Below are 21,567 nucleotides of genomic sequence, written 5' to 3'. Positions count from 1 at the left end.
TCATGTGTCTGAAGGTACAAACTCTGCCTTCCCGGCCGGGACAGAGAGCAAATCAAGTGCACTGAAGGCCTACCTCTGGCCAGTTGAATGGCTCAGATTTCCATGTCCTCAGTAACATAGCAGGCATAAAAGAAAGCTACAGCAAAGTTGATTCTGTGAGATTTCAAAACATTTAAATCCATTATTAGAGACTGTCAACAAATACAGCAAAGTGCTTCTGTTTTTATGTGTGAGTTCATGTTTAACTTCTAACTCAACACTGTGAACACTTTGTATTCAACACTTTTATAAGCCAAAGCCATAAAATTCTAATTCTTCCTATTTCCACTCAGCGCTACAACAAGCACTGCAGCAGTAATGAATGAGTAGGAAAGTGTATCTACTATATAGGCTTGCATCGTTATTATTAGCGGCTTGGGTCTTTTTAATATCAGGGAGTATTTCACTTTCTCTGTTCATAGGAGTAACAACAAGAATTTGTGCATGAGGCAGAAATAATGCTGTGCAACTCAAGTTTCGCCATCAGCAGGACGACGTGGTCCCTTTTTGATCAGTTTCAGTAGAGGGAAGGGAGAGAGGAGGGATGATGAGAGGCGGACCCTCAGTCTGCTGCTCTCTCCCTCCGCTGCGCCTCTCGACATCCCACCGCTGAGACTGACCATCAGATGCAGGCACCATCAGCCCAGTAAAATCAGTCAATTACTAATATACTAATACTCTTTGTAAAAGTATTTATCTTCAACACGCAATCTGTAGATTCTATTCGATTAGATAGATTCAAATTGTACGTTAAACATCATAGCATAATTGAAAGATATGTGTTGCATAGAAACACGAAGCGGGTGGTCAGCAGAGATAGATGGGGTGGGCTGAGGGAAGCTGAGGGTTGGGATGGGCTGAGGGAAGCTGAGGGTTGGGATGGGCTGAGGGAAGCTGAGGGTTGGGATTGGCTGAGGGAAGCTGAGGGTTGGGATGGGCTGAGGGAAGCTGAGGGTTGGGATGGGCTGAGGGAAGCTGAGGGTTGGGATGGGCTGAGGGAAGCTGAGGGTTTGGATGAGCTGAGGGTTGGGATGGGCTGAGGGAAGCTGAGGGTTTGGATGGGCTGAGGGAAGCTGAGGGTTTGGATGGGCTGAGGGAAGCTGAGGGTTGTGATGGGCTGATGGAAGCTGGTATGTGGTTTGGTATGTGGAATTGGAGACATGGTCAAAAGATGAAGGAAGAAAAAAAAGTCAAAATAAAACATAGCAAAAGTACATTTGAATGACACTAAGTGGCAGTGTTTTTATAACTAATGCCGGGTTGCTTGAGGCTGATACCGTGCAGGTGTTTGCACACATGCATATACACACACTGTCATTCAAATAAACATATACAAGAACACACACATACATGTAATAGTGCCAGACATGCACACAAACATATACAGTTGGCATTGCTGTTATGATTTCAGTTGCCCTTGATGTCCTTTGTTTTAAAATGTTTTTTTGTTGTTGTTTTTTTGCATTGTTGTTTGCTGTTTTCTTGTCTTTTACTTTTTTCTCTTTAGTTCATTCTCTTGGTTGTTGGTGCATTAGGGGGTTCTTGGGGTTGGGGAATGGCATTCATTTTATTTCATTTTTTTCCTGTGTGGGGGATCTTGGAGGGTTCAGGTTTCACAAGATTGTGATCATTAAAAAGGAAACTACGACATATTTTATATCACTTTGATGCACACGCACCCTCACATAAGGATGGCTCTGTTTCGGAAAGACTGATACATGTTTGATAGTGTCTTGATGCTGTATTGTTTGTCCTTCATGTTCTAATAGTTTAATGTTACCCCTTGTGTTTTTTGTAATACATTTTTTTTAAAATAAGCAGTGCCTCACAAGTAGTTTTGTCCCATGGAATAAATGTTGTGGATCTTAATTTTTTTCCTCATAATCCTGGACTATCGGACCACCATTTTATTACGTTTGCAATTGCAACAAATAATCTGCTCAGACCCCAACCAAGGAGCATCAAAAGTCATGCTATAAATTCACAGACAACACAAAGATTAATTGAAGCCCTTCCAGACTCCCTCTGCCTACCCAAGGATGTCAGAGGACAAAAATCAGTTAACCACCTAACTGAGGAACTCAATTTAACCTTGCGCAATACCCTAGATACAGTTGCACCCCTAAAAACTAAAAACATTTCTCATAAGAAATTAGCTCCCTGGTATACAGGGGCTCTGAAGCAAGCTTCCAGAAAATCGGAACGGAAATGGCGCCACACCAAACTGGTAGTCTTCAGACTAGCTTGGAAAGACAGTACCGTGCAGTATCGAAGAGCCCTTACTGCTGCTCAATCATCCTATTTTTCCAACTTAATTGAGGAAAATAAGAACAATCCGAAATTTATTTTTGATATACAGTTGGCATTGCTAACAAAGCTAACTAAAAAGCAGCATTCCCCAAGTGAGGATGTCTTTCACTTCAGCAGTAATAAATTCATGAACTTCTTTGAGGAAAAGATCATGATTATTAGAAAGCAAATGACGGACTCCTCTTTAAATCTGTCCAGTATCAAGCTGCATACTGGACCCTATTCCAACTAAACTACTGAAAGAGCTGCATCCTGTGCTCGGCCCTCCTATGTTGAACATAATAAACGGCTCTCTATCCACTGGATGTGTACCAAACTCACTAAAAGTGGCAGTAATAAAGCCTCTCTTGAAAAAGCCAAACCTTGACCCAGAAAATATATAAAACTATCGGCCTATATCGAATCTTCCATTCCTCTCAAAAAATGTTGAAAAGGCTGTTGCGCCGCAACTCACTGCCTTCCTGAAGACAAACAATGTATACGAAATGCTTCAGTCTGGTTTTAGACCCCATCATAGCACTGAGACTGCACTTGTGAAGGTGGTATAAATTACCTTTTAATGGCATCAGACCGAGGCTCTGCATCTGTCCTTGTGCTCCTAGACCTTAGTGCTGCTTTTGATACCATCGATCACCACATTCTTTTGGAGAGATTGGAAACCCAAATTGGTCTACACGGACAAGTTCTGGCCTCGTTTAGATCTTATCTGTCGGAAAGATATCAGTTTGTCTCTGTGAATGGTTTGTCCTCTGACAAATCAATTGTACATGTTGGTGTTCCTCAAGGTTCCGTTTTAGGACCACTATTGTTTTCACTATATATTTTACCTTTTGGGGATGTCATTCGAAAACATAATGTTAACTTTCACTGCTATGCGGATGACACACAGCTGTACATTTCAATGAAACATGGTGAAGCCCCAAAATTGCCATCGCTAGAAGCCTGTGTTTCAGACATAAGGAAGTGGATGGCTGCAAACTTTATACTTTTAAACAAAACAGAGATGCTTGTTCTAGGTCCCAAGAAACAAAGTGATCTTCTGTTGAATCTGACAATTAATCTTAATGGTTGTACAGTCGTCTCAAATAAAACTGTGAAGGACCTCGGCGTTACTCTGGACCCTGATCTCTCTTTTGACGAAGATATCAAGACTATTTCAAGGACAGCTTTTTTCCAGTGTTGAGGATCAGCGTGGCAGATGTGTTGTGACCTTCCCTCACCCCCTGGGGGTGGCCCGTCAGAAAGTCCAGGATCCAGTTGCAGAGGGAGGTGTTTAGTCCGAGGATCCTTAGCTTAGTGATGTGCTTTGTGGGTACTGTGGTGTTGAACGCTGAGCTGTAGTCAATGAATAGCATTCTCACGTAAGTGTTCCTTTTGTCCAGGTGGGAAAAGGCCGTGTGGAGTGCAATAGAGATTGCATCATCTGTGGATCTGTTTGGGCGGTATGCAAATTGGAGTGGGTCTAGGGTTTCTGGGATAATGGTGTTGATGTGAGCCATTACCAACCTTTCAAAGCACTTCATGGCTACAGACGTGAGTGCTACAGGTCTGTAGTCATTTAGGCAGGTTGCCTTTGTGTTCTTGGGCACAGGGACTATGGTGGTCTGCTTAAAACATGTTGGTATTACAGACTTAATCAGGAACATGTTGAAAGTCAGTGAAGACACCTGCCAGTTGGTCAGCACATGCCTGGAGCACACGTCCTGGTAATCCGTCTGGCCCCGCAGCCTTGTGTATGTTGACCTGTTTATAGGTCTTACTCACGTCAGCTACGGAGAGTGTGATCACACAGTCGCCTGGAACAGCTGATGCTCTCATGCATGCCTCAGTGTTGCTTGCGAGCATAGAAGTGATTTAGCTCGTCTGGTAGGCTCGTGTCACTGGGCAGCTCGCGGCTGTGCTTCCCTTTGTAGTCTGCAATAGTTTGCAAGCCCTGCCACGTAAGACGAGCGTCGGAGCCTGTGTAGTATGATTCAATCTTAGCCCTGTATTGATGCTTTGCCTGTTTGATGGTTCGTCGCAGGACATAGCAGGATTTCTTGTAAGCTTCCAGGTTGGAGTCGCGCACCTTGAAAGCGGCAGCTCTACCCTTTAGCTCAGTGAGAATGTTGCCTGTAATCCATTGCTTCTGGCTGGGGTATGTATGTACAGTCACTGTGGGGACGACGTCCTTGATGCACTTATTGATAAAGCCAGTGTCATGACGTTTCCCTCTTTGGGTACAGCAAGCCGCATCCCCCTCTCCCTGTCTCCTACACCTAGGCTGCTGTGGTCAGAGAGAGGTCATAAATTCCTGGAGGAGATTATCTCCTCATGGCCACAGTATAGAGACAGAGTGAATTTTCATAGAGAACAAAGGAATTTCTTCCACCTCACAGAACTTGAGGTCTGAAAAACATTTATGTTCCGGAGAAGGTATAAAAGATCGGTTTCGAATCCAGCTATGAACTGGTCCGTTTGGTACAATTTGGTGAAACTCATAGGAGACAATACGGCCACATTACCATAACGCTGTTTATATAATAACCTCAGATATGAGGTTTACATCTAATTGTTGTATAAGATGAATGAGTGAGGATGATACTGTTTGTAAAATTGTGTAATGTGACTTTGGACTGTTTAATGAAGGAAACTCAAATTCCCTAAAAAGTTTCACTAAGTCCTTGGCACGCCCCCAGGGGTACAGACAGGACCGGGCATCATGAGACAGCTCTTTTCGATGTTCCGAATAAAACCCCCACTTTGAGAATTTCTCAACAGACAATGTTTCTCTCAATTACGAGAGGACAAAGGTTGCAGACCAGCTTACCTCGATAACGAGAGGGCCAAGGTTGAGACCAGACTGCTGAATCTTTTAATCATCCCACGTGGTTAAACTCTTAGACTATCGATACCGACAGAATAAGAACAAGTCTTTGATGTTAATTACTAGTCTGCAGCTAGGAATTCGGTATCATTGAACGGGAAGACCGACAACCGCCGAAACACATTCTATAACGACATGAATGAATGTCACTCTGAACTATCCATTCTAATCACGACAGAGAGAGAGAGAGGATGGACACTCTCCAACAGAAACTAACTTTTCAACAGAGATCCCGATGACACACTGAGCGTAAATATATATATTGATTGCAATTGTTCCCGAATGAGTGAGCGTTCATGTGCAAAGGATTAGCATTTCAATTGTTATAATTATCAACTCTGTAGTGACTTCTCAGCTGACCCCCACTCCCCTTTTGTCTAACAAGCCGCCATGCCGGTTTAGCCCACTAGGGCACATTCCCCTATCATTTCTTGTAACCATATTTACTTTGTTTATTTGTGTGTGCACTTCTGTGATTGTTTAGTTAGTTAATAAATAAATGATTTAAAACAATTGATTTATGGATGACTCATAGTGAAGACTGGGTTCGTGCAGATAACCAACAATTTACAACGTTTGGAATGAGACTAATGTGAGGTAAAATAATTAATTAATTCAGAAGACTATTGATCAGATATGAAAATATCTGAAAAGTTATATCAGGAAAATTATAACTTTGTAATCTGAATATTTTCCTTGGTGTTCCGACTACCTAGTTAATTACAGTTGCATGATTAATCAGTTTAATCGTGTAATACTAATTACAGAGAATCTTTGATAAAAACGAAAAGTATTAATTTAATGATAGTAAAGACACGACACCAGTGACTGATGTGGTGTACTCCATGTTCCAGTCTGTGCTAGCAAAACAGTCCTGTAGTTTAGCATCTGCTTCATGTGACCACTTTTGTATAGACCGAGTCACTGGTGCTTCCTGCTTTAATTTTTGCTTGTAAGCAGGAATCAGAAGGATAGAGTTGAGGTCGGATTTACCAAACAGTTGTGTTTTGCGTAATTGGGATTCTTAACTGAGTGTTCCGGTTCTTTTCTATTGCCATGTACGCTGTATGCCCTCTTAAGTTCTTCCTCTATTTCATAAGTTTGGTTTCAGTTGGGCAAGTGATCATAGAAAAACTCCTGAAATTATATTGCATCCATTCAGATACAGTAAGTGTACATTTCTTGCTGACATGAAAGAAAAGGTCATGCACAAGTCAAAATTTGCAGAAATCACATATACACTTTGGGGTATTCACATTCTGATTAATATTGTATTGTATTGTATTTTATTGCATTATATTTTATTGAATGTCTACCTACTCAGGGGGAGGGATATCTAGCTATGCAGGGGAACGAAGGGGTGCAGGGAGCAGTCTGGAACCCGGTCTGGAATAGGCTTTGCAGAACATCCCCAAATCCAGACACCGCCTCACTCCTGTGTATCTGGGAGCCACAGCCGGTATGAGGCTACTGAAGTGAGTGGAGATGCACAACATAACATTAGATGTAGTTTCAGATCAGATGCACAGTATCATAGCATCTTCTGTTCATGGGTTATGTGAGTTACCACATTAGAAGGGCTTTACAATATGTTGGCTAATGTCAACATTTGTATAACTTTTTTTGTCTAGTTCTGTCCCCTCTTTTCTCTCTCTTTCCCACAGTATATCCAACCCCACAGAGTCAGAGCAGATACTGAAGGATGTAGGCAGCAAATTGCGTACTTATCCTTTTGACAGAGGGGAGACCATCTTGAGTGGACAGGAGGAGGGGGCATATGGCTGGGTCACTGTCAACTACCTGTTAGACAACTTTATCAAGGTGAAGTTTTCACAGTTTCAGATCCGGCATCAGAGCTATTCAAGAACACTGAGGAATGAATGTTAAGCAGTGTTGGCCATGAAGAATGATGAATTAGAAACATTGGTTTGTTTTCATTGTTTCTCAAGACAAACTGTCCCTTGTAATTTCTTTCTCATTCTTTCCTTTGTCACTTGGTATGGCTTTGTCCTGGCAGAGATACAGTGAGTGCTCTGGACTTCGGAGGCGCCTCCGCTCAGATTACCTTTGAGACCACAGACGTGGTGGAGGATAAGACGTCTTGGATCTACGTCTTTATGGTCGAGACGATCACCCCTACACACAGAGCTTCCTGTGCTACGGCAGGGACCAGGTCTTATGCAGACTGCTGGCTCACTTGGTCAAGGTAACTAACGTTCTCTTAAAACACAGTAGTATCACAAATGCAGATGGATTGAGTACATCACAAACCAAAGTGCATAGTAATGCTAAAACAATAGAACAATGTTAGGCTAAAATAGTGCATACTGTATAAGCACTTATCACGATATGACTACAGAGCTGTCTTTAGTCTGCTCTGTCTCTCAGACTCAAGGTGCTGGTCCCCATATATCACACCCCTACTATCCAGCAGGTTTCATTGTCTCCATGAAGCTGGACAAGGTGTTTGACTCCACATGCACGGCAGACCAAAGGCCCTCTCCCTACAGCCCCCAAGTCTCCCTGACAGTCACGGGCACTGGGAATTACCAGCGGTGCCTTGGCAATATGTCCAAGCTCTTCTTTCTCCAAGTGCTCCTTTGATGGAGCAGCTTCATGGTGAGGAGGATCCCCATGCAGGGATTACACTTGAAGATCAATCACAGGTTCAATCTATGGTTCACTGTTTCTTAGAATTGATCCCATTTTTTTTATTCAAATGTACATAATATCCTAATATTTTTTTAACATACTTTGGTTCAAGCTTTTTAACAATCAGATTAATTTATTTTCAGAAATTCTGTCAGAATAATAAGCTATTTTTCCATTTCCATTCATAGGCTTGTTCACTGTAAGCCAAAGCATGTAGACAAACAGCCCACAGCCTCATGAGATTTATGGGACAAGATAATTGTCTGTTTATTGCTCTGATGTCAAGGGGCAGATTGAGCAATCTCTTGTATCCTCCTCTCCACAGGCCTTCTCTGCTCACGTGTTCCTGAAGCGCACAACTGGCATCACTGTCACGTCTCCCATTATAGTGGAGGGAGCCGTCCGCACTGTCTGCAACATGAGCTTCCAGGAGGTAATGCACTGAACTGCTGGGCTCGGCTGAGATGTTTAATATGAGTCTGGAAGGAGAGTTTACAGTCTAACCAGACACCTAGGTATTTGTAGTTGTCCACATATTCTAAGTCAGAACCATCCAGAGTAGTGATGCTGGACGGGCGGGCAGGTGCAGGCAGCGATTGGTTGAAGAGCATGCATTTAGTTTTACTAGCGTTTATGAGCAGTTGGAGGCCACGGAAGAAGTGTTGTATGGCATTGAAGCTCGTTTGGAGGTTTGTTAACACAGTGTCCAAAGAAGGGCCAGATGTATACAGAATGGTGTCGTCTGTGTAGAGTTGGATCAGGGAATCACCCGCAGCAAGAGCAACATCGTTGATATATACAGAGAAAAGAGTCGGCCCGAGAATTGAACCCTGTGGCACCCCCATAGAGACTGCCAGAGGTCCGGACAACAGGCCCTCCGATTTGACACACTGAACTCTGTCTGAGAAGTAGTTGGTGAAACAGGCGGCGAGGCACTCATTTGAGAAACCAAGGCTGTTGAGTCTGCCGAAAAGAAAACGGTGATTGACAGAGTTGAAAGCCTTAGCCAGGTCGATGAAGACGGCTGGATATACAGTGGGGAGAACAAGTATTTGATACACTGCTGATTTTGCAGGTTTTCCTACTTACAAAGCATGTAGAGGTCTGTAATGTTTATCATAGGTACACTTCAACTGTGAGAGACGGAATCTAAAACAAAAATGCAGAAAATCACATTGTATGATTTTTAAGTAATTAATTTGCATTTCGGACGATACGAAAGAGAGGTTGAACAGACTGGTAATAGGGGTTGCAACAATGGCGGTGGATAATTTTAGAAAGAGAGGGTCCAGATTGTCTAGCCCAGCTGATTTGTAAGGGTCCAGGTTTTGCAGCTCTTTCAGAACAACTGCTGTCTGGATTTGGGTGAAGGAGAAGCTGAGATTTTTCTAATCCCCACCCCCTCCACTAAACAGATGCTAGTGAAGGCCCCAGACCAGTAGGGTCTTCTACAGGATTACTGTGCAGTCTCTGTCTTTGTCCAGGTCTGTCACGACTCCCGCCAAAGTTGGCTCCCCTGCCTGTTCGGGCGGTGCTCGGCGGTCGTCATCACCGGCCTACTAGCCGCCACTGATCCCTTTTCCCTTTTCTGTTAGTTTAGTCTTATGAGTTGCACCTGTTCCTATTTGTGTTTTCTTGATTTGCTTACCTATTTAAGCTTGTGAAGCCTGACCTTGTTTGTGCGGGATTATATTTTGTTCACGTCTTGTATCGGACGTGTTATTGTGCACCGGGCCATTGTTACCCTGTATTTTGGGTTGGTCTGTGTTTTCCGCCCTGTGTTTTGGGCATGACCATTCTGTGCCGGATTAAAGTGCATTTCTCCGTGAACCCTCTGCTCTCTGCGCCTGATTCCTACCTTCCCCTCCTAGTCATCCGTGACAGAATCCCGCACCTTCCATGGAATCAACAGGAGCAGCCACACCTCCTCTCCCATCGATGGAGGAGAGGGTTCTCCATCACACCACCATTCTTCACCTGATTGGGTCAGCTATGGATCAGATGATGGACCGATGGGAGAGGAGTGGCCTTCGGGTGGGTGTCAGGGGTTTCTCCTACAACTGGAGTTGTACCTAGCTAACGTCCGTCCGACTCCCTCAGGGGAGGAGAGCGTGAGCGTCCTCGTCTCCTGTCCGACGGGGCGAGCCCTGGAGTGGGCCAACGCAGTGTGGAATGGCCCAGACTCGGCGAGGGATTGCTACCCCGAGTTCACCCGCTGATTCTGGGCTGTGTTCGACCACCCACCAGAGGGCCGAGCGGCGGGTGAACGGCTGTTCCACCTGCGACAGGAGACGAAGAGCATGCAGGACTTTGCCCTGGAGTTCCGGACCTTGGCCGCAGGGGCGGGGTGGAACGACAGGGCTCTGATGGACCACTACCGTTGTAGCCTCAGGGAGGACGTCCGCAGGGAGCTAGAGTGTCGGGACACCACCATCTCCCTGGATAAACTGATAGACATGTCCATTCGTCTGGATAACCTGCTGGCTGCCCGCGGGCATCCAGAACGGGCCCTGTCGATTCCACCACCAGGCCCTCCTGCTCCCATCCCCATGGAGTTAGGGGGGGTTGCATTGAGGGGGACCGGAGGAGGAGTTTCCTCCTGCACCAGATGTGGTCGGCGAGGACACACTGCCAACCGGTGCTAGAGGAGCTCGTCTGGGAGCACTACTCATTCACCCCAGGTGAGTCAGCATCAGACTCACCCAGAGCTTCCTGTCGGCCATATGTTTGTGCTAACGTCTTTCCCTGGGTTTTCTCCCTCTCTACAGCATAAGGCGCTAGTCGATTCAGGCGCAGCTGGGAACTTCATGGATCGTGGCCTTGCGCTAAGGCTAGGGATTCCCCTGGTGTCGTTAGACCAACCTTTCCCCATGAACTCCTTAGATAGCCGACCATTAGGGCCAGGGCTGGTCAGGGAGGCCACGGTGCCACTGGACATGGTAACGGGGGATCATAAGGAGCGGATTAGTCTATTCCTTATCGATTCACTTGCATTTCCAGTGGTGCTGGGAATTCCCTAGCTAGCTCATCACAACCCAGTGATTTCATGGAGACAGGGGGCTCTTCGAGGGTGGTCAGAGGAGTGTTCAGGCAGGTGTGTAGGAGTTTCCGTAGGTGCGACTACGGTGGAGAGTCCAGACCAGGTTTCCACTGTGCGCATTCCCTCTGAATATGCCGATTTGGCTATCGCGACCCATTTACCGCCCCATTGTCGAGGGGACTGCGCGATAACCCTCCTGGAGAACGCTGCACTTCCTAGGAGCCACGTGTACCCATTGTCCCAGGAGGAGACAGTGGCTATGGAGACATACGTCACTGAATCTCTGGGACAGTGGTACATTCGGTCCTCCACGTCACCCGTCTCCTCAAGCTTCTTTTTTGTGAAGAAGAAGGAGGGAGGTCTGCGTCCGTGCATTGATTATAGAGGTCTAAATTCCTTCACACAGGGGTTTAGCTACCCACTACCTCTCATCGCTACGGCGGTGGAATCATTTCACGGGGCATGGTTCTTCACAAAACTGGACCCGAGGAGTGCGTATAACCTGGTGCGTATCCGGGGAGGAGATGAGTGGAAGACCGCATTTAGTACTACATCTGGCCATTATGAGTACCTCGTCATGCTATATGGTTTGAAGAATGCTCCAGACGTTTTCCAATCTTTCGTAGACGAGATTCTCCGAGACCTGCACGGGCAGGGAGTGGTAGTGTACATCGATGACATCCTAATCTATTCTGCCACACGCGCCGTGCACGTGTCTCTGGTGCGTAAGGTACTTGGGCAACTGCTGGAACATGACCTGTATGTCAAGGCTGAGAAATGGGTGTTCTCTAAACAAGCCGTTTCCTTCCTGGGTTATCGCATTTCCAGCTCCGGGGTGGTGATGGAGTGTGACCGCGTTACAGCCGTGCGTAATTGGCCGACTCCGACCACGGTAAAAGAGGTGCAGCAGTTTTTAGGGTTTGCCAATTACTACCGGAGGTTTATCCGGAGTTTTGGTCCGGTGGCTGCTCCCATTACCTCACTGCTGAAGGGGGGACCAGCGCCCTTGCTCTGGTTATCAGAGGCAGGCAGAGCTTTCAGTCGTCTAAAGGAGCTGTTCACCAATGCGCCCGTGTTGGTGCATCCGGACCCCTTTTTAGCGTTCATAGTGGAGGTGGACGCGTCCGAGGCTGGGGTAAGGGCAGTGCTGTCCCAGCGCTCGGGCGCGCCACCGAAGTTCCGCCCTTGCGCCTTTTTTTCGAAGAAGCTCGGACCAGTGGAGCGAAACTATGACATGGGGGACCGGGAGTTGCTAGTTGTAGTCAAGGCTCTGAAAGTGTGGAGACATTGGCTTGAGGGGGCTAAGCACCCTTTTCTCATCTGGACTGACCATTGTGATCTCGAGTATATCCGGGCAGCGAGTAGACTGAATCCACGTCAGGCTAGATGGGCCATGTTCTTTACCCGGTTTCGTTTCACCATCTCGATCCGGCCAGGCTCCCAAAACACGAAGGCCGACGCGCTGTCCTGCCTATATGATACAGAGGAGCGGTCCATCGAGCCGAACCCCATCCTTCCACCTTCATGTCTGATGGCACCGGTGGTATGGGAGGTGGACGCGGAGATAGTGAGGGCATCACGGTTGGAGCCTGCACCCCCTCAGTGTCCAGCAGGCGCTCAGTACGTGCCACGGGGTGTCCGTGACAGGTTAATTCGTTGGGCCCATACTCTACCCTCCTCGGGTCATCCTGGCATCGAGAGGACAGTGCAGAGTCTTAGGGGGAGGTACTGGTGGCCCACGTTGGCAAAGGATGTGAGGTTTTATGTCTCCTCCTACTCGGTGTGCGCTCAGAGCAAGGCTCCCCGACACCTGCCTAGAGGGAAGTTACAGCCCCTCCCTGTTCCTGGTCACACAGGGAAGTACTACGATCCTGGTCGTTGTGGATTGGTTTTCGAAGTCCTGCATTCTTATCCCATTGCCCGGTCTCCCTACGGCCCTGCAGACTGTGGAGGCCCTGTTTACCCATGTCTTCCGGCACTACGGGGTGCCTGAGGACATCATCTCTGATCGGGGTCCCCTGTTCACATCCAGAGTTTGGAGGGCATTTATGGAGAGGCTGGGGGTCTCGGTCAACCTGACCTTGGGTTTCCACCCCGAGAGTGATGGGCAGGTGGAGCGAGTAAACCAGGATGTGGGCAGGTTTCTGAGGTCGTAGTGCCGGGACCGGCCGGGTGAGTGGGCGAGGTATGTTCCATGGGCAGAGCTCGCTCAGAACTCCCTTCGCCACTCCTCAACTAACATGTCTCCCTTCCAGTGTGTGTTGGGGGGGGGGGGGGGGGGGGTACTGTCAAGACTCCCACCAAAGTTGGCTCCCCTACTTGTTCGGGCGGTGTTCGGCGGTCGTCGTCACCGGCCTACTAGCCGCCACCGATCCCTTTTCCCTTTTCTGTTGCCAGGGGAGAGCATGGGACTGAGGAAGGCTCTGCCCCCCAAGCCCTGGTCTTGCCTCATCTTCCTTTTTGTCTTACTCATCCTCATTGCGCCTGGATATCTTCTACTTAAGACCTACCAAAAGAAGAAGGGCAGTGTGACGGCATCATCTAAGTATGTCTTCAGGACACATTTTGGTTCATTTTCTCACCAGTCAGAATATGCACTTTTTTGGCTGCCTTAACCCAGCGCAATTCTCAAATTCACGCTTTTAAACATTTTCGACCTGTTAAAGCAGCCGCTCTGCTATTTTCAAACCCTTGTGCCAGGGTTGTTAATTGACCTGTCTTATATCAACTTGCTTGCACTGGGGAGGGAGGGATGGAAATATTTGAAGTGCGCCAACGTGTCAACAGCGCTTTGGGGATATTTAAATACTGAACAAAAGCTGGTCTTAGCGGTAGGGCAGTTGTCTATGGTATGGATTTCGCCAGCGGAGGTGCACAGTATCCTAATCAATAGAATAGCATATCACAAATGTTTAATTAAAATATCACTTTTGGGAGCAGCAAAACAGACAACCCCTTTTTTCATTATATTGGATAATATTTATGTCCAGCTCCTGGGAAAAGTTTCGACGTGCGATGACGTGCGATGCCTTGGAATGAAAAATGTCAAGCCTATTTAGAAACATCAAGTTGTTAAAAGGCATTCTTGTTTCTCGTTTATCATTTAGTTGAAAAATGTATCTTCCAGTGTCCTCTGTTGAATTATGTGCACTGTCCGTGGCACTGAATCTGCTATTGTATTGATATTTGCCCACGTCTCGTAAACCCGACCCTAGGTGGACAGATACATTGTAGGAGGCAATCTGTCTGCCTATAGGGAGACCAATATTTGACTGATTGTTTACCTTTACAATTATATACGTGGCAAAGTCACCATAGAGACCATCTCAACGGCGAAGGTAGGCTAATCTTATTACGTTTGGTAGGCAATGTCTATTGCTCAGATATGCAATGCAATTTAGGCTATAGGCTACAGAAATTCAAATGCAACATTCCCATGTTGAAGCCAATAACTGTTTTTAAAAAGGTATATGAAAAACTGGATACGTAAACATTTGTTATAACTAGGACTATTATAGAGTTACTGTATGCTTTTTAATAAAATAGTAGTCCCTATCTTCAATGGATAGGACAAACATCCATGCTCTCCCCGACACAGTTTATGACAAAAGAACATCAAACAGCGTAAATACACAACTTGAAGCAACCACAGAAAGCTTTGGAGTAGGTTTTCATTGGCCAGTGAGTGGTCACACCTTCAACGTGTTAATTCATTCCTGCCTCTTTACGCTACCGCCAGGCGTTACGCCCATAATATTTTTGACACACCCAGGACTCAACTGCACCGCAAGAGTGCACTCAGAATTACGTTAGTGTTTGGTTTGTTAAAATAGAGTCCCTAGAGTTTCAATCATTCCAATATCACACATTTCAGAGGAGGCCACAGAAGAAAAGCATATCCAAATTGACGAGGAGATGTATATTTCATTTGTAGTCAGATGTATTGATTGCCATTCAAACTACACTTTGTACAACTTTTGGTAATGGTTAAGTGATTTTATGGCATGCACTGTAATTCCGAACCATTCTATCAGAGGTTAAAGTCAAAGGAAGCTGCTGAGGCGAGAATGGCTCATAATAATGAACAAAATGCAGTAAATGGAATGTCACCAAACACATGGAAATTATGTGTTTGATGTATTTCATACCATTCCACTTATTCCACTCCAGCCATTACTACGAGCCCGTCCTCCCCAATTAACCTCTCTGATCTCCCCATCCCGGATCCGGTATCAGGAATACAGACTCAAGCTCATTACCATAACGCAACGTTAACTATTCATGAAAATCGCAAATTAAATTAAATAAATATGCCATCTCTCAAGCTTAGCCTTTTGTAAACAACACTGTCATCTCAGACTTTCAAAATATGCTTCTCAACCATAGGAAAACAATAATTTGTGTAAAAGTAGCTAGCTAGCGTAGCATTTAGCGTTAGCATTAGCGTTAGCATCCAGCACGCAACATTTCAACAAAAACATAAAAGCCTTCAAATAAAATAATTTACCTTTGAAGAACTTCTGATGTTTTCAATGAGGATACTCTCAGTTAGATAGCATGCTCAGTTTTTCCAAAAAGATCATTTGTGTATTAGAAATAGCTCCGTTTTATACATCACATTTGGCTACCAAAAAAACCTGAAAATTCAGTCCTCAAAACGCAAACTTTTTTCCAAATTAACTCCATAATATCGACTGAAAACATGGCAAACGTTGTTTAGAATCAATCCTCAAGGTGTTTTTCACATATCTCTTCATTGATATATCGTTCTTGGAAGCATGGTTTCTCCCCTCAATCAAATGGAAAAGTACAAGCAGCTGGCAATTGCGCACCGAATTCCACGCAGGACACCAGGCGGACACTTGGAAAATGTAGTCTCTTATGGTCAATCTTCCAATGATATGCCTACAAATACGTCACAATGCAGCTAACACTTTGGGGGAACGACAGAAAGTGTAGGCTCATTCCTTGCGCAATCACAGCCATATAAGGAGACAATGGAAAACAGAGCTTCAGAAATCTGCTCATTTCCTGGTTGACGCATCATCTTGGTTTCGCCTGTAGAATGAGTTCTGGGGCACTTACAGACAATATCTTTGCAGATTCTGAAACTTCAGAGTGTTTTCTTTCAAAAACTGTCAAGAATATGCATAGTCGAGCATCTTTTCGTGACAAAATATCGCGCTTAAAACGGGAACGTTTTTTATCCAAAAATGAAATAGCGCCCCTAGAGATCAAAGAGGTTAAGGTACCACCAACCTACTGTGATTAAAGTGTACCTGCATATTCTACAATGCTGAAATGCAAGAATTCATGAATTGTCTTTTTATGCTGTTTTTAGACTTTGTGTTGACTCAGGACTGTGTGTGTGTGTGTATAGCATTCACTGCTAGAATGTCATGTAATTTTAAATAAGCTATGTTTATTTATTTTTCCATGTTGATAATCTGTCATTTCGTACCATGGAAAGATCGAAGAGATCATGTCCAATCAGGAGGGATCATTGTGAATAAGAAAGTTGGACAACTTCAAAATTGCCCATGCTGTCACGGATGCTATAATAGCACAGATACAAAGATGAGTCCTCACTCTATGTTCTGACTAGAGGGAGTACAGCTATGACTGAAAGTTACTTTTTGTGTCGCAGGTTAGGAGAATTTAAGCAGTAGGTTAGGATAATTAAAGTGGCAGGTTAGGAGACTTAGGAAAAGGATTGGTGTTAGCTAAAATGCTCTCCTAACCTCGTTATTGAAGTGCCGAAAAAAGTTTCCCGTAACAATGGTCAGAGACAGAAGATGAGGAGAGGCACCCCACTCTCTGTTTTCTTTCCTGGTTCAATGAAAGTCAACTAAGGGTGCGTTCATAAAATCACTCTATCTACTCTGATTTCAGAGCACTCACATCTGAGTGTGCCAGAGCCTAGAATAAATGATGAATTTAAAAACTCGCAACACCTGTTGAATCTGACCAGTGTCAGCAAATGTCGGCAAAAAAAACTGTAATTAAATATTGCCAGCAGCACAGTAAGTCGCTAACAAACTATATGTTAGTGACTGTAACTGTACGTACAGTCCCCAACCAGAAGCCATGGATTACAGGAAACATTCACACTGGGCTAAAGGGTAGAGCTGCTGCTTTCAAGGAGCGGGACTCTAACACGGAAGCTTATAAGAAATCCTGCTATGCCTTCCGAACCATCAAACAGGCAAAGCGTCAATACAGGATTAAAATCGAAGCGTATGACACTGGCTCCGATGCTCGTCGGATGTGGCAGGGCTTGCAAACTATTACAGACTACAAAGGGAAGCACAGCCAAGAGCTGCCCAGTGACACGAGCCCACCAAGCGAGCTAAATCACTTCCTATGCTCGCTTCGAGGCAAGTAACACTAAAACATGCAGGAGAGCATCAGCTGTTCCAGATGACGGTGTGATCAGGCTCCCCGCAGCCAATGTGAGTAAGACCTTTAAACAGGTCAACATTCACAAGGCCGCAGGGCCAGATGGATTACCAAGACGTGCACTCAGAGCATGGGCTGACCAACTGGCAAGTGTCTTTTCTGGCATGTTTAACCTCTACCTGTCTGAGTCTGTAATACCAACATGTTTCAAGCAGACCACCATAGTCCCTATGTCCAAGAACACTAAGGTAAGCTGCCTAAATGACTACCGACCCGTAGCACTCAGGTCTGAAGCCATGAAATGCTTTGAAAGGCTGGTCATGGCTCACATCAACACCATTATCCTAGAAACTCCAATTTTCATACCGCACCAACAGATCTACAGATGATGCAATCTCTGTTGCACTCCACACTGCCCTTTCACACCTGGACAAAAGGAACACCTACAGTTGAAGTTTACATGAACCTTAGCCAAATACATTTAAACTCAGTTTTCACAATACCTGACATTTAATCGCAGTAAAAATTCCCTGTCTTAGGTCAGTTAGGATCACTGCTTTATTTTAAGAATGTGAAATGTCAGAATATTAGTAGAGAGAATTATTAATTTCAGCTTTAATTTCCTTCATCACATTGCCAGTGGTTCAGAAGTTTACATACACTCAATTTGTATGTGTTAGCCTTGCCTTTAAATTATTTAACATGGGTCAAATGTTTGGGTAGGCTTCCACAAGCTTCCCACAATAAGTTGGGTGAATATTTGCCCATTCCTCCTGACAGAGCTGGTGTAACTGAGTCAGGTTTGTAGGCCTCCTTGTTCGCACATGCTTTTTCAGTTTTGCCCTCACATTTTCTATAGGATTGAGGCCAGGCTTTTGTGATGGCCACTCCAATACCTTGACTTTGTTGTCCTTAAGCCATTTTGCCACAACTTTGGAAGTATGCTTGGGGTCATTGTCCGTTTGGAAGACCCATTTGTGACCAAGCTTTAACTTCCTGACTGATGTCTTGAGATGTTGCTTCAATATATCCACATAATTTTCCATCCTCATGATGCCATCTATTTTGCGAAGTGCACCAGTCCCTCCTGCAGCAAAGCACCCCCACAACATGATGCTGCCACCCCCGAGCTTCACGGTTGGGATGATGTTCTTTGGCTTGCAAGCCTCCCCCTTTTTCCTCCAAACATAACGATGGTCATTATAGCCAAACAGTTATATTTTTGTTTCATCAGAACAGAGGACATTGCTGAGCGGCCTTTCAGGTAATGTCAATATAGGACTCATTTTACTGTGGATATAGATACTTTTGTACCCGTTTCCTCCATCACCTTCACAAGGTCCTTTGCTGTTGTTCTGGGATTGATTTGCACTTTTCGCACCAAAGTACGTTCATCTCTAGGAGACAGAATGCGTCTCCTTTGTGAGCGGTATGACGGCTGCCTGCGTGGTCGTATGGTGCTTATACTTGCATTTGGCTGATTTCTTTTGATTTTGCCATGATGTCAAGCAAAGAGGCACTGAGTTTTTAGGTAGGCCTTGAAATACATCCACAGGTACACCTCCAATTGACTCAAATGATGTCAATTAGTCTATCAGAAGCTTCTAAAGCCATGACATCATTTTCTGGAATTTTTCCAAACTGTTTAAAGGCACAGTCAACTTTGTGTATGTAAACTTCTGACCCACTGGAATTGTGATACAGTGAATTATAAGTGAAATAATCTGTCTGTCAACAATTGTTGGAAAAATTGCTTGTGTCATAGACAAAGTAGATCTCCTAACCAACTTTCCAAAACTATAGTTTGTTAAGAAGAAATTTGTGGAGTGGTTGAAAAACAAGTTTTAATGACTCCAACCTAAGTGTATGTAAACTTCCGACTTCAACTGTATGTGAGAATGCTAATCATTGACTACAGCTCAGCGTTCAACACTATAGTGACCTCAAAGCTCATCACTAAGCTAAGGACCCTGGGACTAAACACCTCCCTCTGCAACTGGATCCTAAACTTCCTGACGGGCCGCCCCAAGGTGGTAATGGTAGGTAACAACACATTTGCCTTGTTGATCCTCAACACGGGGGCCCCTCAGGGGTGTGTGCTCAGTCCCCTTCTGTACTCCCTGTTCACTCATGCCTGCACGGCCAGGCAGGACTCCAACACCATCATTACGTTTGTCGATGACACAACAATGGTAGGCCTGATCACCGACAACAATTAGAATAGGAATAGGTTTGGTCGTGCCCTCTTCACGACTGTCTTGGTGTGCTTGGACCATGTTCATTTGTTGGTGATGTGGACGCCAAGGAACTTGAAGCTCTCAACCTGCTCCACTACAGCCCCGTCGATGAGAATGGGGGGGGGGGGGGGGGGGGGTGCTCGGTCCTCCTTTTCCTGTAGTCCACAATCATCTCCTTTGTCTTGATCACGTTGAGGGAGAGGTTGTTATTCTTGCACCACATGGCCAGGTCTCTGACCTTCTCCCTATAGGCTGTCTAATCGTTGTCGGTGAAAAGATTTGGCATGGGTCCTCAGATCCTCAAAAGGATTTACAGCTGCACCATCGAGAGCATCCTGACGGGTTGCATCACTGCCTGGTATGGCAACTGCTCGGCCTCCGACCGCAAGGCACTACAGAGGGTAGTGCGTACGGCCCAGTACATCAACGGGCCAACCTTCCTGCCAACCAGGACCTCTATACCAGGCGGTATCAGAGGAAAGGCCCTAAAAATTGTCATAGACTCCAGCCACCCTAGTCATAGACTGTTCTCTCTGCTACTGCACGGCAAGCAGTACCAGAGCACCAAGTCTAAGTCAAAAAGGCTCCTAAACAGCTTAATAACTCCACCTACATTTTCATATTACCTCGACACCGCTACCCATTGTACAGTGCCTTGCGAAAGTATTCGGCCCCCTTGAACTTTGCGACCTTTTGCCACATTTCAGGCTTCAAACATGAAGATATAAAACTGTATTTTTTTGTGAAGAATCAACAACAAGTGGGACACAATCATGAAGTGGAACGACATTTATTGGATATTTCAAACGTATTTGGCTCCATCCATCTTCCCATCAATTTTAACCATCTTCCCTGTCCCTGCTGAAGAAAAGCAGGCCCAAACCATGATGCTGCCACCACCATGTTTGACAGTGGGGATGGTGTGTTCAGGGTGATGAGCTGTGTTGCTTTTACGCCAAACATAACGTTTTGCATTGTTGCCAAAAAGTTCAATTTTGGTTTCATCTGACCAGAGCACCTTCTTCCACATGTTTGGTGTGTCTCCCAGGTGGCTTGTGGCAAACTTTAAACGACACTTTTTATGGATATCTTTAAGAAATGGCTTTCTTCTTGCCACTCTTCCATAAAGGCCAGATTTGTGCAATATACGACTGATTGTTGTCCTATGGACAGAGTCTCCCACCTCAGCTGTAGATCTCTGCAGTTCATCCAGAGTGATCATGGGCCTCTTGGCTGCATCTCTGATCAGTCTTCTCCTTGTATGAGCTGAAAGTTTAGAGGGACGGCCAGGTTATGGTAGATTTGCAGTGGTCTGACACTCCTTCCATTTCAATATTATCACTTGCACAGTGCTCCTTGGGATGTTTAAAGCTTGGGAAATCTTTTTGTATCCAAATCCGGCTTTAAACTTCTTCACAACAGTATCTCGGACCTGCCTGGTGTGTTCCTTGTTCTTCATGATGCTCTCTGCGCTTTTAACGGACCTCTGAGACTATCACAGTGCAGGTGCATTTATACGGAGACTTGATTACACACAGGTGGATTGTATTTATCATCATTAGTCATTTAGGTCAACATTGGATCATTCAGAGATCCTCACTGAACTTCTGGAGAGAGTTTGCTGCACTGAAAGTAAAGGGGCTGAATAATTTTGCACGGCCAATTTTTCAGTTTTTGATTTGTTAAAAAAGTTTTAAATATCCAATAAATGTCGTTCCACTTCATGATTGTGTCCCACTTGTTGTTGATTCTTCACAAAAAAATACAGTTTTATATGTTTATGTTTGAAGCCTGAAATGTGGCAAAAGGTCGCAAAGTTCAAGGGTGCCGAATACTTTCGCAAGGCACTTTATATAGCGCCGCTATTGTTATTAACTGCTGCTCTTTAATTCGTTATTCTTATCTCTTACTTTTTTGGTGCATTTTCTTAAAATGCATTGTTGGTTAAGGGCTTGTATAAGTAAGCCTTTCACTGTTGTATTCGGCGCATGTGAGAAATAACATTTGATATATAACATGAAAAC

General features: G+C 45.1%; 1 pseudogene; it reads left to right on the top strand.

Annotated features, from left to right (window-relative positions):
• The first annotated feature begins 6,523 nt into the window (after positions 1-6,523).
• LOC110525119 (ectonucleoside triphosphate diphosphohydrolase 2-like) lies at positions 6,524-10,086 on the top strand (annotated as a pseudogene).
• Positions 10,087-21,567: the final 11,481 nt, after the last annotated feature.

The sequence above is a fragment of the Oncorhynchus mykiss genome, chromosome 6, assembly GCF_057628025.1.
Source record: "Oncorhynchus mykiss isolate SJ-2025 chromosome 6, ASM5762802v1, whole genome shotgun sequence".
Classification (NCBI taxonomy): Eukaryota; Metazoa; Chordata; class Actinopteri; order Salmoniformes; family Salmonidae; genus Oncorhynchus; species Oncorhynchus mykiss.
This window is presented reverse-complemented; position numbering and strand designations above follow the sequence as displayed.